Source organism: Lissotriton vulgaris, chromosome 5, assembly GCF_964263255.1.
Source record: "Lissotriton vulgaris chromosome 5, aLisVul1.2, whole genome shotgun sequence".
Lineage (NCBI taxonomy): Eukaryota > Metazoa > Chordata > Amphibia > Caudata > Salamandridae > Lissotriton > Lissotriton vulgaris.
This window is the reverse complement of record NC_141693.1, coordinates 365921661-365939839: the sequence shown is the minus strand read 5'-3', so window position 1 is coordinate 365939839 and position 18179 is coordinate 365921661. Positions and strand designations below refer to the sequence as shown.

The window sequence follows — 18179 nt, the reverse complement described above, 5'->3', positions numbered from 1 at the left end:
TAGCTAACCTCATCCTCCAACAGGCTGAAGACCTCCAGAGTAGGGGAATAGATGTAATTCCTGTACTATTGCCCTCCAGTCGGAATATTGCCGTTAAAATGGTAAACCAACGGAATCCCTCCTCTTCCCTGCTGCTAGCTGCAGCAGGAAATATAAATAACTTGGGTGAAATAAAAGAATTAAAAATAAGCAAGTCCAGTGATTCTCGAGTGGTATCATATGCTCAACCCTCTTTTTTAACTCATACTACCCTCAGAGAGGAAATGGATCACTGGAACTGGCTGCCCAAAGTATTAGCTGACAAATCCTCGGGAAAATCATTATCTAATCAGTTCCTTTAGCACGGACTTATCTATAATATCGTGGAATTTAGCAGGCATAAAAAACAATACGGAGAAATTACATTTTCTCCTATCTCTGGAGGCAAATATCATATGCCTCCAGGAGACATGGTGCAATGAAAATATCCAAATAGGGAAGGACTATTTTGCTCTAGAAGGCAGTGCTACTGCGAATAAAAAAGGCCACGCCAGCGGGGGCATAGCCTGCCTACTATCCAACCGTATAAACTGGGACTACAACCACTTCCTGGACCCGAGTAAACTTTTTCAGGTAGTTACCTTGTTTGGGTCAGGCATCTTCTTAGCTGGAACCCGCCTGGCCTTGATAAATGCCTATATCCCTCCTGAAGCGGGTTTTAATACAATTTTAAATAAAATCTTCCTCCATATACAGAGCATTAAGGAGAAAGATCCTGGAACGGTTATTATCTTAACCGGGGACTTGAATTGTAAAATCTCCAATTTTAGTTTAAATCTGTTTTCTGACAAAATAAGAGAAGAAACGCTCCATATTCCTCGGGCAATATTCCCTGAGAATATATTAACAAATAAACGGGGTAAACTATTACTAAATGAGTTGGCGGAAATCGATGGGATAATCGCAAATGGGCGTCTCCCCTCGGATTCTCCGGCAAACTTTACCCATAGATCGTATCAAGGGGAATCGATTCTTGATTATGTTATAATAGGGTCTCATTCATTTGAGTTATTAAAGGACATCGTTGTAATCGATACCATTTTCAGCGATCATAAAATTATCTCCATCCCAATGAATATACATGCCCCTAAATGTGATCAATGGTCCTTGAACAGTAGCCAAATAAATTTTGGTAACAGTTCGGGAAGGTGTTATTGGAATGCAAGGGCTCACCGTTACCTGGAGGATATGCTAGATATAGCAATCTCCGAGCTCCCCTCTTGGCATGGTCGCGAAAATGAGCTTTTTTCCCTATTTTTGAATTCAATAATAACAGGGGCTCAAAAACAGAACAAGAAAAAATCCATCAAAACAATCCATTGTCCTCTGAAATTACTCAATGTAGACCTGAATAAACTTATAAGGGCCCAATACTTAAATAGAACTGAGGATAAATCCCGACAAATAACAACATTAAAAAGGAGAAGGAGGCGACTCTTATACGCTCTTCGAAAAGAAAAAGAGGATACCATCTGGGTAAAAATAAGGGAAGCAGCAACTAATGGAGAATTGAGACAATTTTGGTCCCTTATAGGTGAAGGGTGCGGAACGAGAACCATTCCGCTGCCTATCCCTATTGAGGAACATATATGGAGGGATTTTGTCTCAAATCTCTATGCCAGCAACCTCCCAGTTTCTCCCCAAGTTCGGTTTTTAGACATTAGCCAACCGATAGAGTCTTTTTCAGAAAAAGACATAGAACTCGCCATTGGGGAAATGAGACGCTCAGGAGCCATGGGTCCCGATGAAGTCCCAATTAATGTGTTAAAGCAGAACAGGGTCAAATGGAGCAAGCTTTTATGCCCTATCTTTAATTCCTGCATATTAAGCGGAAAGGTCCTACCTTCCTGGAAGGGAAGTATCCTGGTCCCATTGTACAAAAAGGGTGATCGTCTCCTCCCCCAGAATTATCGCCAGATTGCATTGCTGGATGCAATCGGCAAAGTTTTTACTAGATGCCTGCTCAAAAGGATAAATGCTTGGGTTGAATCTGCAAATATCCTTCCACTTGAACAGACAGGCTTTAGAAAAAACCACGGGACCTTGGATAATCTAACCGCCCTCCAGGTAATAGTTGATAAGTACATAAGAGCGAGGAAGGGGAGAGTCTATGTGGCTTTCATAGATTTCTCCACGGCCTTTGATAAGGTCGACCGTCAGGTATTGTGGAGAAAGCTACACATCTTAGGAATGCCACATAGCCTCTTACGCTTGGTCCAGGATCTGCATGATGATACATGGTGCAAGGTCCTGTTGGGAGGAGAAAGAGGTCTCTCTCGGCTCATTCCATCTGCAAATGGCCTCAAACAGGGCTGCCTACTAGCGCCCCTCCTATTTTCCCTTTATGTCAGTGACCTTCCCCTTACTTTATCAACATGTGTAGGAATTGCCCCACGCCTAGGCGAAAGACACATCCCCTGCTTAATGTATGCAGACGACATTTTAATATTAGACCTCTCCCCTAAGGGCCTTAATAACCGTCTGCATGCACTATACACCTTCTCTGAAGAGCACTTTTTGAAAATAAATATTTCTAAAAGTAAGATAATGTGTTTGGAGGGACGAAACAAACTAAAACTGGACCACATTAGTTGGGAATTGGGAGGTCAGAAATTAGAAAGAGTAAAATCGTACGTCTTTCTAGGTATGGTAGTCACTAGTAACTTAAGTAATAAATTACACATAGAAAGCAGTTCCCGAAAAGCAAAGTCACAGGGTAAAGGCCTAAGATCATTATACAAATCAACAGGTCAGAGACACTTTGTTCATCTGTTGGAGGCCTTTCGGGCAAAAGTTCCCCCGACTCTGCTTTACGGGGTAGAATTAATTGACCTAGCAGAATGGGGCTTTTTAGACACAGTGGAGGGCTCCCTACTGAGAAATTTAACCTCGGTTAATAATAGTTGTAGCTCTGCAACCCTGCGTCTTGAACTTGGCCTTAGGAGTAGCTGGGCTCAGGGACTTGCAGGAGTGATTCGTTGGGTTATTAGTCTGATTAAAGGAAAGCCATCTACTCTCAGATCTCTAATTACAAAAGAGTTGATGGGCCCCCTAAATGCTTACTCGATCCTAATAAAGAACTATAGGAAAGCTATCACTCTTTTAGAGTTGGAGGAAGCATCCATCTTAGAACTTTCCATGACCCAATTGAAATTACAACTAAAACAAGCTACATGGAAGCTAAGTTATGAGAGGGATCGGAAATTAATAACACAAAAAAAGGGGGTCACACAAGTAGCTGATTCCTATTTGATCAGACAGATACAACCCTACCTGTCATGGAACATCCCGCACGGCTTACGCCGTTTTTGGCTGCTTCTCAGGCAGGACTTGCTCCCCCTGAACAAGTTGTTGGCCAAATGGTACGGAATATCCAACGTATGTAACTTCTGTAACCTAGCAACTCAAGACTCCAAACATGCCCTGCTAGTTTGTCCCGCATTATTGACCTACCGGCGCCTCTGAATAAAACCGGCTTGTATTCAGTTTGGTATTTCTTCTGCAACAGCTCTGTTGGATGCTATTCTTAGCCCCCCAAATGGAATTTTTTGCAACAAAATTTTAATTTTTTTTAAATGTTTCTTAGAACTTTATTAGTAGGATGGTAAATTGCTTTTGTATAATTACTGTCTGTATGAGTTGTTTTATATGGTCAAAATTTCATACTGTGTTTTGTAATTGTATAATATGTGGATCTCCACGGAGTTCCAAAACATATTCAATAAAATAATTGAATTGAATAATTGAATTTGGCTTTCTCTGCCATTGAGGATTTGGCACTTTGGGCCAAATGTACGACCCTTGCATTTTGTGACTCACAAAAAGCAATTTACAACAGTGTCTCAGACTCTGTTAACAATTCCTAATGGGGTCACAAATTGCCTGCCTCATTAATATCCATGAGGCAGGTACTATTTGCAACCCCATTAGGAATGGCCAGCACTCATAGGGATGGTGGCCTGCTGGGGTCAGCAGACCACCATGTCTCTGACTGCATTTTTAATAAAACAATTTTTTTAATGCAGCTTGTTTTTCTTTCAACCCGTTTTGATACATTCAAAAATAAAAATGAAATGTTTCTGTTTAATTTTGTAAGAGCAGGCAATGGTCCCTGGGACCACTGTTTGCTCTTAAAAAATATTTTGCCACACACTCACATAGGGGAAGGGGTCCCCTGGTGACTCCTTCCCGTTGGCGAGTGGCTTACCACCTACTTGAAATAGGTGGTAAACTGCGAGTGTTTTGATGCAGTCGCAAAACAATGGTACATTCCATTGTGGCTTGCTATTAGGAAGGGACGCCCCTTCCTAATAGTGAGAGTGGCAAACGGCTATTTTGTGAGTCACCGACTCGCAAAATAGCGTTTGTACATTCCAGGACCTTTTTTTGTGGTCGCAAAAGGGCTGATTTCCCGTTTGCAACCGCAAAAACTGTTCGTACATCTGGCCCCCAATTCACAAATCCATATTTCATGGATTAGGAATTTAGCGAATGACCACAATTTTGGCTGGTTGTAGCACTGCCCTATATCTGGTTTTATGTGTCCATGTCCCTTTTAATTGTTGTCCCTGTGCATTAATTAAAACTGCAGGTTTAAAGTGCCATCAACATAATGTTAACACAGAATGACTTTAATAGGCAGACATGTTACATATAAACATGGCCCACGAAAAGCGATGGACACAGAAGTTGTATGGAGCCACAAACACATAGGATTACGCATTAATAGCCAACTGGAGTTCAAGGCTGCGGTGCTGCACCTATGAAGGTGGCTGCTCCACAAGGTTAGGTTTAGATTGTGGCACACTGGGGCCTTTAAGAAATCTGGATTTATTTTGACAAGCGGGTGCTTGTGAAAAGTTGATGTGGCTAGGGCAGACCTTTTTTGAGTGGCACTGGTTACAAGGAATTCAGTAGTGTTATTGTGGCCTGAGGAGGTAATTGTTCTCATCTAAATCCTCCTTTAGTCAGTAGCAGCCATTGATATGATCTATGAGGTCATCAAGTACAGGGATGTGGACAGTTTTGTGGGTAGGCCCTGGTAGAATGGAGTGAGTCAACCATCCTTGAGGCTGCCTGTATAATAATAACAAATAATAAATAATAATCCTGAAATCGCCACCGGTTCCTGGGCCATATCCTTTGTGAGTGCTCTCATCTACCATGGACATCTCAGGGCCTTCAACACTATTGCCCTGCTCCAATTTGATAACCATGTTAATTTTAGAAACTAGACTAATCAAGGCTTGCTTTAGGTGGTGGCAGGGGTAAAAGCTCAAGCACAGACTACTACCTGTCTACATCAAGTTTACCTCTTACTCACCCATCTACTTGCCTCTAACGACTCTGGCATACACGCCTCCCCCATGCAACATAACAAAGTAAAATTGTTACCTTGCCCTAGAGCAGCTCCATGAATTAACCCCAACACCTTGCTCATACCATCTGCAATCAAAGCAGCTACAGCAATCACCAGACCAATCCTAGGCGCCAACTAAACTGCGGTCATTGAAGGCAATAAAGAGCGTGAACCTCTCTACATATTTCTCTCATCCAGCCCCCTCTCCAGCAAGATTAATCATCTGTATCACCTCAGCTACCTTGCCAACCACAACAGTCATCAGAGCCACAACTACAACAGTTAGTAAAACCTCTGGTCAACCAAGGCACCGGGTCTTGCTAAATCACCAATAATTATTTAATCCTTGACTGCCACTTAGACAAAAAGAGCAATCTTACTTCTGCTGCCATACTAAGCACATGACTCTACAGAACCAAAACAACAGCGATCAACTGGCATCTGCTAAACGAAGGCACTAGATTCCACATTATGGTCAACAAAATATTTTTATCATTCACAGAGGAATTCCATCTCTGTTGCCTTACCAGCCCGAGAGAGCACAAGAGATCTCACAAGAACCATCACCAAAGGCACCAGCAAACACAAGCACTATGTAATAAACTAGGGAACAAAACCCCTCAACCTGACTAAACAAACCTTGCATACTTATCAAAGCTGCATGTTTTAGCAAAAACAACATGCACATTTACGAGCGGTTAGCTGATCTAAATCCAGACCTCTTCTTGATCACTGACAGCTGCACTCATATTACACTCATAGTCAATATACCATTCCTGGGTAAACACACTGAAAAGGAAGCTTTTTGCAGATTCCTAGGTCCCTGCAACATCCTCTCGGATAGATTCAGACTTGGAAGAAGCACTGAATCTGGATTAGTATCTAAGATGACTTTACAAACACTGTAGATACTAGAGTTCTGTCACCACTCCTTCTCTACCAACCAGAAGACCACCACCAACTATTGAAAACAGGAATCGGAACTCAATTAGAGAATATCCTACCTCACAGACCTTACCCAAATTATCATATCTCCACCATTCCACTCTTTGATATTCACCTCTCCAATAGGTGACTCCAAAACTCTCACCACTATTGTCCCTCTTCTCTTCAATATATACAAGTCCCACTCCCTGATCTCATCAATTAATTTAATCTCACAAATAATGGCTTTATTTAGGTGGAGATCATGACCTCTACCATCTTGGCAGAGAACCACCCGCCCTATTTAGAGATCTCAGCAGCAGTATAGTTAAAGCTTTTTCCCTTGGAGATCTCTGCGGTGTGATATTCTAATGTTGTGGGTTGGATGCGATGTCAGTGCGACGGAGGTGGAAGGTGTTTTGAGATTCCGGAGGTGTTCCCATGGCTGAAATGAAGAACTGCAACTGATTCCAGTACAAGTTTACAATTTTGGTGACAAATTTCCTGCAGTCCAGGTGCAGGTCTACAGACCATAAGTCTGCTGCTCTCGTCATTGCTCAAGGGCACACAGCATTACCTTTCATTGGTAACCATTTTATGATCAGTAATTTACAGAGGCTGTTCTTGAACGATTGGCTGTACATCCGCTTCAGAGTACAAGACCTGCCAACCACCTGAATCCCAATATATCTCACGGACATAAACCCTGATCCTGTCCCTGCAAGTGCGCTGCACCACAGGTCATAGGTGCTGATAGATTTATCTCAATTGGAGTTCCAAGCACTTTAATAACATTGTTCACATAATCTAGTGCCTGCTTATTTTCGGACCAGTGTTTCTTGTTCTTAGTAACTGCAAACAATTCATAATTGTGACAAAGGCAAGGTTAATATTTTAATTAATCATATGTGCGCACAAACATTTACTTCAGACCACCTAAGCATTTCCTTTCAATGCCATGTGAAACAGTATTATTAAGAGTGGAAGGAATATTGTCTGAACTGCATCCAAATGGAAATAGCCACGGAAAGGAAAAAAAAGTATCTTACACAGTTCTTTAGGTCTGGGGTGCCTAAGTATCTACAAACAAACTGTATAGTCAGAGCTGGAGAAGTAGATATATTCTCTATTGCGTTCTCCATTATTGTAGTAGACTTAAAATCATACTATTCTACCGGTGTGTGCATAACCTTTTTCCCACTACAACTTATCCACAGAAAATAAGGAGTACAGAGACTATAGATGATTGTATCTCTTCATCGAAAAAGCTTGCTATCAGTTGAGTTTTGGTCTGTTACATGATGAGTTAATATAGAATCAGATAATCATACACAAACAGTGGGAGTGTGAAAGAGAGATGTGGGTGGACAGGGATTCAGCTCTTAAGAATTTCATAGTCATTTCGAAGAAAGCTCAAATCCTGAGGAAGTGTGCCAAAGCTATAATGGGGAGAGAACACGCTCTTAATAAAGAAGTGGTCAGTAAAGTGAAGTAAGGGAAACATAAAAGTAGAGAGGAACAACTGAAAAGATTTTAAAGAAAGAAGCAGCACTCATGCTAGTGAGCATGGTTAGAGGTACAGTGAGCAACAGAAGGGAAACGGTATGCACAATAAGTGCTATAGATACGGGAGACCTCAGCATTTACAATATAACAATTTTTGCCAAGTTGTCAACCAAAATTGCTCAGGTTGTGGGATCATGTGTGTAAAAATAGTAGTAACAGGTATTCGGTGAAGTATGCGAATGACAATAAGCAATTGAGACATTCGATACGGATGATGCCAGTGACACAAGCATTAAGGATTGTGTGCTCAATATTGATAGTAGTGGTAACAAAGTGTGTAATCCGAACACAATCTCTAGAAACAACCTGATTTGTAAGATAAAGATTGGAGAGTAGAAGCTGTTGATTGTCGGTGCCGTAGGTTTACTGCATACTATAATTAATAAAGAAGTATGGAAGAGCTAATTTAGAGGACATATTGGGGCAGTGTATTGATATCAATGCTAATAGTTTTATTAGTGACCCTATTTCCTTACTGGGTTGTAGAGCACTTACATTTGAGATTAAAATAGGAAGGTCACGGTGAAATTGTACATGGCTAAGATGGGCCCTTTAGTGTTGGGTCGGCTGCATCTATGAGGGAGAGTGGCAATATAGATGAAGAAACGTTGACAACGTATCTGAAGGTGTTTTGGGGGAGATCAGAGAGTTAGAAAGGTTTGCATACAAGGTAATTCTAAAGGAGAACACACCCCCAAGGCGGTGCATAAGGTGGGGAATATACCAATGACTGGAAGAGAAAAGGACACCCAAGAGATAGATGGGTTGCAAGCAGTAGGTCTTGTTGAACACATATGGTCCTCGGAGTAGCTGGATCCATTAGTTGTGGCCAGGTGTGCCAAAGGGAAAATTAGGTCAGACATTGACCGTAGGTACTTAAACAACAATATTGTGGTTGATACATTTTGTGCCCAAATATTAATGAAATGCTATCTATGCCTAGGGGAGTGAATTGGTTTCCTACAATCAATCTCTCCTCAGGTTATCATCAGGTGCGGCTACATCAGGAAAGCGAATCGTTCAGGGTTTTTCATTTCACCTGCAGATGTTTCTAGTTGGTGCCCATGCCGTTTGGTCTTGCATTGGCTGTTGCCATTTTACACACGTTAATGTACCAGCTGTTCAAAGACATTCAAGGACCAATATTTTTCCGGGATGACATTTTAGACATGCTGTAACCGTAAGTCAGAACATGATGTGAGGCTGCAGGAAATTGAAGATCTTAGAACTGAGGAGAATGCGAAGTGAAAATTTGCTGTCCAAAGTGTCACCTACCTGGGACATGAAATGAGATTCTCAGTGATAAAACCTAACAGGGGGACTAGTGGATGCCCTAGGGAAGGCACCTTCAGTGCGAAGAAAGGATGAGATGAGGTCTTTCTTATACCTGGCTGCCAGACTGAATTTTATTCGATGTAAAAATGTTGCTGAAAAAAAAAGAATTCCCTCAGAGAACTGTTAAAAAATAAAGTAAACTTTTGTTTGTTGAGGCATTACCAAGAGGCTTTTGCCAAACTGCAGAGTGGCATTTCAGGGATGCGATCCCATTGCCAAGAGTATCATAGCAATGATTTGCGTTGTAAAGGTCTTAAGTTATTCCTTACACCGATAAGAACTCATGGAAAGGATATTGCAATAGCTTTTGCTTTGTTTCCCTTGACACCTAGAGAGGAACAAAACTATGTTATCGAAATAGAAACGCTTGTTATATTAAAGTGCGATCACAATCTGCTAGCCACAGGTGGTCGGTTTTTCTTCATCATCTAAAATTGTCCATTCATTCGTGAGGTTACAAAAATTCAATTACAAGATACAGTACGATCCTGGAATACAATGGCTGACTGTTGGAAGAGACTGCAACTCCTGTTGCAGGAGTGTATCCGTAAGATGAGTGGGAAGAGTATTGTGTCACCAGGCCGACTGCATCAATTAGAAGCCATAGACAGGCTGGAATGGGCAGAACAGAAAAGAGATGAGTTGAAGTTATTTGGGACATCAGGCAAGAACTGACAGAAGAAGACTGTTTTTTAATTGAGGAATGATCAAGTCATCTCAGGTGTGGAAATTAGAGAAAGGAACTGCAATTATACTACGAAAGACATTTTGGTATTGTGAAGAGCAAAAGGAGAATAAAATATACTTACTGGTGGCTGGGTATGGATGCTGAATTTGAGTATACTCTGAGTAAATGTATGAAGTGGCCCATCAGCTTGTTGGTCACATGTAAGAGTCATGAAAGCATAATGCAGAACCCCAGACGGGGCAAAGATAAGTGGTGGTTTCTGACCATGCACCACAATAGGTAAGCACTTAACTGACCGTCTGGAAACTGATTTGGGGACTCATCGAGAGGTAGAAAAGTGCAATAGAAATGCTATTATCATTGTGTACGTTTTCTAATGGGCACCACTGTTCACATGGCAACAGTCAAATAATCATATATTTTACAGAACACCACCTACATAAAGGGGAAGCAAGTGACCCCAGCCATGCAAGACTAGATGACATTTGCCAAGGCACAGTGGCACAGTTAGAGATGAGTTGATTGGGCAGGAGCCATAGTCATTCAAGTTATGGGTTCACTTTAGGTCAGCAAGGATTAGAAAAACACCCCAGTAAAACATAATGCACCTGCAGTGGACTTTCAGATTACCAAGTTCATAGGAGGAAAAAAAATAGGGCAGGCCAAAAAAAAACAGCGCTGGTGGGCACAGCTTTCCACGGCACACAAAATACTTTAATGCCGACTGTCATATAGCACCTGATGTACTATTACCTTTCACAAACAAAGGATATGCACTTTGCGAATGGGAATACAATTTGAGATGCAATGTATGTACTAATAGGTCGCATTGCAGACTGTTCGTAAAGGGTCATTGGGCAGGTCACTATTTCTGATTCCCTGTGAATGGCTTCAAAATGCAGGGATGGATGCCTCTAGTGACAACAGACCTCTGTCCCTACATTTAAACGTCCAATCAGGGCACTTTTTAGGTCTCGTCTGAGCCAGCGCATGCGCTGTCTGCAAGACATTTAGTAAGTGGCTTTTCAAAGTGTCACCAAAGGCTTTTCACGGCCTCCAGCGTGCGGGTACGCGCACGTGGACGTGCACAGCTGCCATCTGACTTTTGTAATGGCTCATTAAGCCTTACAATGCTCCTCCACCCCACCCCTCTCTCTGGTCTCTGCTCTCACTACCCCCTACCTTCTCCACCTCCCTCTTCATCAGCTTCAGTTTCCTTTTCATTCTCCTCCACCCCCTCTCTCTCTGCTCTCACTCCCCCTTCCTCTTAGTCAGCTTCATTTTCCTTCATGCTTTTGTGCTCAAAGTGTTACGTTTTCTTAATGTAAAATAAATAGAATGCACGCATTTTGCATTTTAAAATCATGTGCTCATTGCAGTGCCACGACGTCCTCGTTTTATAATTACTTTTGTGCTAAAAGAGTTTTGTTTTCTTAATTTTTAAATAAATACAGTGCACGCATTTTGCATTTTAAAATCATGTGCTCATTGCAGTGCCATGACGTCCTTGTCTTATAATCAATAATGCTTTTGTGATGAAAGTGTTCCGTTTTCTTATTCGTAAAGAAATAGAGTGCACGCATTTAGCATGTCAAACCTGTACTTACATACACACATTTTTTTACATGTGAACTACGTGACTAAAAAAATGCAAACCTTGCACATTAAATCCCAAGCGATGGATAATAGCTAGAAGTCATAAATGATTAGAAGTCATTCAGTGCACGCTTCCACCAGGCACATACACCACCAGCCGTCAGTGCACGCTCCCCCCAGGCATACACTCCACCAGCCGTCAGTTCACGCTTTCACCAGGTACACCACCACCAGCAGTCAGTGCACGCTTCCACCAGGCATACACACCAACAGCCATCAGGGCACGCTTCCATCAGGCACACACACCACCAACCATCAGTGCACGCTTCCACCAGGCACACACACCACCAGCCGTCCGTGCACGCTTCCACCAGGCACACACACCACCAGCCATCCGTGCACGCTTCTACCACGCATACACACCACCAGCCGTCAGTGCATGCTGCCGTCAGTGCACGCTTCCACCAGGCACACACACTGTGAGAAGGTGGCCTGATATGCAGTGCTCACTATTCTAGTGAACACTATGTATCAGTCCAGCAACCCTTATTGATGATTGGTTGTAAGTCAACCTTATAGACCAGCTATCCTAGTAGCGTGGATACGAGCAGTCTAAGGCTAAAGACTCGAGAGGGCGTGTTAAGCCAGCTGTTTACCACACATATACCCCTTGAATACCAAGTGAAAGGACACCACACAAGTGTTATGAAAATAAACAGATATTTATTAAGAATCACAACAGCCCTGTACTCTTTATGAGGACAGGGTACTAAGCACAAAACAAAACTCTTATCAAAATACTTAAGTTAGCACAGTATATATAAATGCCCGAGGGGGCACGGAAAACCATATACTTGAAAAGTGGAATGTGAAATTACTAGCAGGTAAGTACAGTACTAATAGCCTTTGGAATCGCTAGGACTTGACTATAGAATCGTTAGATTACTTCTAGAAGACCCAGGGGACTCGGGTGCAGTGTGTGCACTCTCACGCGAGATGCGGGACAAAGTCTATGGTAGCTAGAATTTGCAAAGTTAGTGTTCTCGGGCGAACCCGACCTGGTAGGGAGAAAACGAAAGTAGATTCTGACCCTTGGATAGTGAGGCTATGCTGGGGCACCGAAATGCCGAAGTTACCTAGCCCAGGGGCTGCAGCTGCATAGGACTCAAAAGACGTCGGGAATCCTCGTTGACGGACCAGGAGCCTGGAAGAAAGAAGTTGCTGTCAGGCGACCAGTGAAGAAAGTTCGGTTCATCCAAGCCTGGATCGATGGAAGATGACACCTGAAAGCAGAGGGGACCAAGTTCGAGACTACTAGCCAGTAGTCAGTGGGCACCAGGAGGGCACCGGATGGTAGCCACCTCGACAAGGCGTGTGGGTGACGCTGGGCTCGGAGATCTCACGGACCAGGAGGCGTTGTCGGCGACCAGGAAGGAGGATCGAGCTGTCCCACGAAGATAGAAGCTGTCGGCGTCGCTGGACCCAGGATTGGGCAACAAAGCCTTGGCAAATTCAAGCCCACGCGGTGGACCTAAAATGGCGTCTGGAGTGGACCAGGAGGGTCCGGGGTGCCTCTCTTCAAGAAGGAAGCAAGGGCCAGTCTGGAGCAACCAGACCAGCAGCAGTGATGTCGTCGGGCGTCGTTCAGAAGGCCACAAGCCAGCCGGCTAGTAGCCAAACAACGCGGTGCACAGCAAACAGCAGAAGGGCCCCACGCAGATCGTGGAGATGCAGGGAGGCTGATCTTGGGTGCTGGAGCTGCGCAGGGTTGGGGCTTCTCGGACCCCAAAGCACTCACCAGTGGAAGACTCGGTGGGCTTGCTGTAAAGAGGCCGTGCAGTCTTGGCGATCGTCGGTCCCTCGAGGTCTCGTCGCACTCACGGTTCTCAGCTTTGCTGTAGAGGTGAGTAGAGGTCAGAGGTGCCAGGGAAGCCGGGTCTCGTCGAGCTGGGTGGTCGGATTCGTGATGAAGGACTTGCAGCAGACCGCAGTGTTCTTTAGGATGGTGCCTGCGGATGCAGGGTGACTACTCCTTAGCCACAAGGGAGAATCTTGATGAAGAAATCTTGAAGTCCTTTCGCAGAAAGTCGTGTCTTGATTCCAAAGATGATCTAATTTGAACAGGGGGCCCGCTCCCATCTTTATACTAAAAAAAGGGGGCTGACCCGGTGACTAGGTCCTGCCTATGGGTGGGACTAGGAGGGGGGTGGTTACACCCCTCTCCCCTGCCGGACTTCCCCAGGCCAGGGGCTGGTGTGCCCCTGGAACTGGTTCTGACTGGCCTATGCGTAGTGAGCACCGGGGTGCCACTCAGCAGTCACCTTCCTGAAAAGCCCTGCCTACCCAGGATACACAAAACCATGTCTGGGATGGTGCTAGCACCGCCCCGGACAGGAAACCCTTTGTCCAAGCCTCCCTCGCTGGAAGGACTCCCAGCAGCAGGAGGTCAGACTCGTTTCTGTGGTGGCAGCATCCATTTTGTGGAGCTGAGGCTTTAGTTAACTTTAACCGGGGTTCACAGTTACATACATGTCGTGTCCCTCTAGAAGGGTGGAATGCTAACCCCGTCGCCAGAATTGGCGAGGGGTTAGTATTCCAATTCGTATGACACCTTACTCGACATGTTTTGATAAAGCAATACCAAAGTTAGCATTTAACCGCGAGGATTATAATGCACTTAAGAGTATATGGTATGCAATATCATGGAACAGCTATTAGGACTTGGTTCCGCAAGCTGCAGACAGGCTCAGCTCATGCCAGAGCACCATCTCACACGATTCCAAGCACTCTGCCTTCAGGATTGTCAAGGCCTGCCATAGGAGTGACTGATAGGAATCTGTGTGTCCATTTTAGGGTTAGGTATAGGTATACTACACCTACAGCAAAGGGTGATTACACGACTTTGCCCCAGCTGTCATGCAGCCAGTTGTGTCAAATTTAGGAGGCCAGCCAGGGGTGGCATAATACATGCTGCAGCCCCTGGCAGCCCTGGGTACACCCATGCCCTGAGTTACAGGGTCTGATAGGGTGGCCCAGTACCAATTGGAAATGTACCTAGGGTACATGGAATCCATTTTAAAGAGAGAGCAGTAGGCCTGGGGTCCTGATTGGCAGGGTCCCAGGTCGACTATGTCCAAAACCAGCTAAAACACAGGGCAAAAAGTTGGGGGCAACCATAGTCAGGAGGTACCTTCCTACACAACCCCCCCCCCCCCAAACGAAAGGAGATAAGGCTATCCTTGTCCAGGTAAGCCTCTATTACCTAAGTGGCCATATAAGGAAGGACCAGCTCTGGCTTGGTTTCCCCCTGTGTCATGGTCCACTAGGCAACCCCTCACCCTAAGGGTATCTGAGGGTCTCCACCATAGGGAATCTCTGTCTCTGGTGTGTCTTGGGAAAGAAGAAGGCTGATGCTGGGATGGAGTACTGAAGTGAGGCTCCTCTACCTTTGGGCTCAACTTCCTCCAATCACCATCCATCATGTGTGCCTTTCTTTCTTTAGCTGAGATGCACTGAGCTCTCAGGGTCAGCCTCTGGCTACCTAAAGCTGGAGGCTGAGTCCCTCTGTTTGGCTTACTGGAGGGCCAGGTCAGGTCTGGGGTTTTTAGGCCCCATGTTTGGCTGTGCCCAACAGTGTCCAGCTGTGGGAGTTCCCTAACTACTTTTAAGGGGGATCCCTCAGGAGTCTGTTCTATTTTCACTTGGCTAGGTTTACCAGCTTCAGTGATCCTAATCTGCTGATTAAGGGGTTCTTTTGGACAGGGGGCCCTTTTGGGTCCACCACTGGCCTCCCTGATCTCTTCAGCCCTGGGCTGACTGAGGCAGGGTAGAGAGGTGCAGGTTACCTGCTCCAGACTGGGTCCCACCTGGGAAGGTTCCACTGCCATCAGGGGCTCTGCCAGGCTAGGCCTGACTACCTCTGGGGCAGTTCCTTCAACAGAGGTAGAGTCAGTTCCCTGAGGAGGCTGGCTCTCACCTAGTGTCTGGGAGGGGGAAGACTCTTCTTCCTCCTCAATGCTCTCTGTTTGAGTGGAGTGATCCATTGTTTCAGGCTTCACAACCTCACTATCTGTTTGAGTAGAGGCTGAGACCATTTCAACCTTGCCAACCTTTTCAGGAGGGCACTCGGTTTGTGTTTGGGCTGTGACTGTCACAGCCCTCCGATCCTGCTCTGGAAAGTCTGTCTGAGCCTGGGCAGTGGCTACCACTGCCCTTCCAACCTTTTCAGGGAGGAATGGTGCTTGGACTGCGGCTGTAGCTATTACTGCCCCACGAACCTGTCTGGATAGGCCTATCATTCTGGAGTGAGTTTCTTGTTCCACCTCAGCCCATGCTGAGAGTTCCAGGTCATTCCCCAGTAAGCAATCTACAGGTAGGTTATCTGTCACTGCCACTCTCATGGGCCCTGTGACATTACCCCAGCTGAGCTTGACTACTGCCATGGGATGCCTTTTCTTCACTCCATGAATGTCTGTCACCTGATAAGTGAAACCAGGGGTCAGTTGAGCAGAGGGGACCAGATGGTCAATCACCATGGTGATGCTGGCCCCTGTGTCTCTGAATGCCTCAACTTTCTGACCATTCACTAAAACCTCTTGTCTATACTTCCCCAAAAGGTGGGGTCCAGTAGTGAAGTTGGCAAACCCCATGCCAGTCTCACAGACAAGAGTGTGGTCAGGGAACCTGGCTAGGCCATAGTCCTCCTGATGGCCCAAAGTAATGCCCACCACATTCTTGGGGGCACTCCCACCACCTGGGGGATTACCACTAGTGGTAACAGGAGGTTTAGGAGTATTACCTGGGGGTATATTTCCCTTATTACCATTTTTAGGGCAACTGGCATCACTTTTGTAATGGCCCACCTGTTTACAGGTATGGCAATAAGGTTTCTTCTGTTCGGAAGGAGTGTTCTGGGACCCACCACCCTTGTTGGAGTTTTGGGGCCCTTGGGAAGTCTTCTCTGTGGATTTATCCCCACCCTTCTCTTGAGGCTTGGTTGATTCCTTTTTCTGGTCACCACCCTGGTTTTTAGGCCTGACCCTGGTTCTGACCCATTTGTCTGCCCTCTTACCCAATTCCTGTGGAGAGGTCAGATCAGAGTCTACCAGGTGCTGGTGTAATAACTGGTTCTGACAATTATTTAAGATTTGCTCCCTCATAATTAGATTATACAATCCTTTAAAATCAGTAACCTTACTACCCAGTAGCCAGCCTTCAAAAGCCTTAGTGGCACAATCAACAAAGTCAGTCCAATCTTGAGACTGAGTTTTCTGGGTGTCTCTGAACAGCATCCTGTATTGTTCAGTGGTTAAACCAAACCCATCAACCAGTGTATTCTTCAAGATTTGGTAATTGTTAGCATCCTCCACCCTTGTGGTGAGGAGCTTATCTCTACCTTTACCATCAAAGGAGAGCCACAAGATAGCTGCCCACTGACTTTGGGGAACACCCTGCACAGTGCAGGCTCTCTCCAAAGCAGTAATCCATTTGTGGATGTCATCCCCTTCTTTAAAGGGGGCACTATCTTATTCAGGTGCTTTGTATCAAAACTCCTTTCCCTATTGCTAGGTTTATTGCTGCCACCAGTGGGCTGTAGCCCACATAATTCTTGCTCTCTAGCAAGGGCAAGTCTCTCTTTGGCCAGGGCAAGTTCTTCCCTTTCAATCCTCAGTTTGACTGCCCTTTCTTTAGCTTCATACACTCTCCTCTTAGGGGAAGACATCCCTCTGTGAGAAAAGTTGAGAGAGCCATTGGTTCGAAGGGATCTGTTAGAGCCTCTTGATAGAGACCTAACTCGTCCATTCCCAATGTTAAGCTGACCTGAGAGTGGGCCCAGGGGTCCCCCAGTACCAAGCTCATGTCTGCTTAAGTTGGACCTGGTTAGTCTACTGACTTCTACCTGTCCCTTATCTGCCTCATCCCCTGACAACTGGTCCTCATCCTCATCCTCAGCATCATCTGCTTCCTGGAGGGGATGTTCCTGGCTATCAAAGGGTCCCTGTAAGGAGGGCAAACTAACATCTGGATTAGAAGGGCCTGGGTTACCAGCCCTACTGGCATCATAGGCCTCTAAGAGACCAATCAGAAAGGAAGTTGTGGGGTTAGACCCCTGTTTTAGCTTCCTGAGGGTACACACTTGTCTCATCTCATGGAAGCTAAGAGCAGCATATTTAGAAGTGACCTGTGGAAGGTCCACTGACACAAGGGGATACTCAGAGTTTCCTCCTTTGTCTGACATGCTGTTTCTAGTGTGGTGTAAGTGATGCACCTACCTACACTATGTGTTTGCCTACTGATCCCTTGCTAAGAGTTGCAGCCAAGGTGTGCTAAGCCTTGAGGAGCTGCAACAGCTGGTTCAGTAGAACTCAGAGTATTCTAAGCTAAGTTATATGTACCTAACAGTACTTATGTGATCTTTCAACAAGATATTCTTAGGATACGTGTGGTAAAACAACAGCAAGCTCAAATCCCAACCGCTGCTCACCAATGTGAGAAGGTGGCCTGATATGCAGTGCTCACTATTCTAGTGAACACTATGTATCAGTCCAGCAACCCTTATTGATGATTGGTTGTAAGTCAACCTTATAGACCAGCTATCCTAGTAGCGTGGATACGAGCAGTCTAAGGCTAAAGACTCGAGAGGGCGTGTTAAGCCTGCTGTTTACCACACAT

At 45.0% G+C, this 18179-nt stretch overlaps 1 protein-coding gene across 2 annotated transcripts in view; it reads left to right on the top strand.

Annotated features, from left to right (window-relative positions):
• The window catches only part of FBLIM1 (filamin binding LIM protein 1), a 112570-nt gene that overhangs the window by 38490 nt on the left and 55901 nt on the right, over positions 1–18179 (top strand). The window lies entirely within an intron of this gene.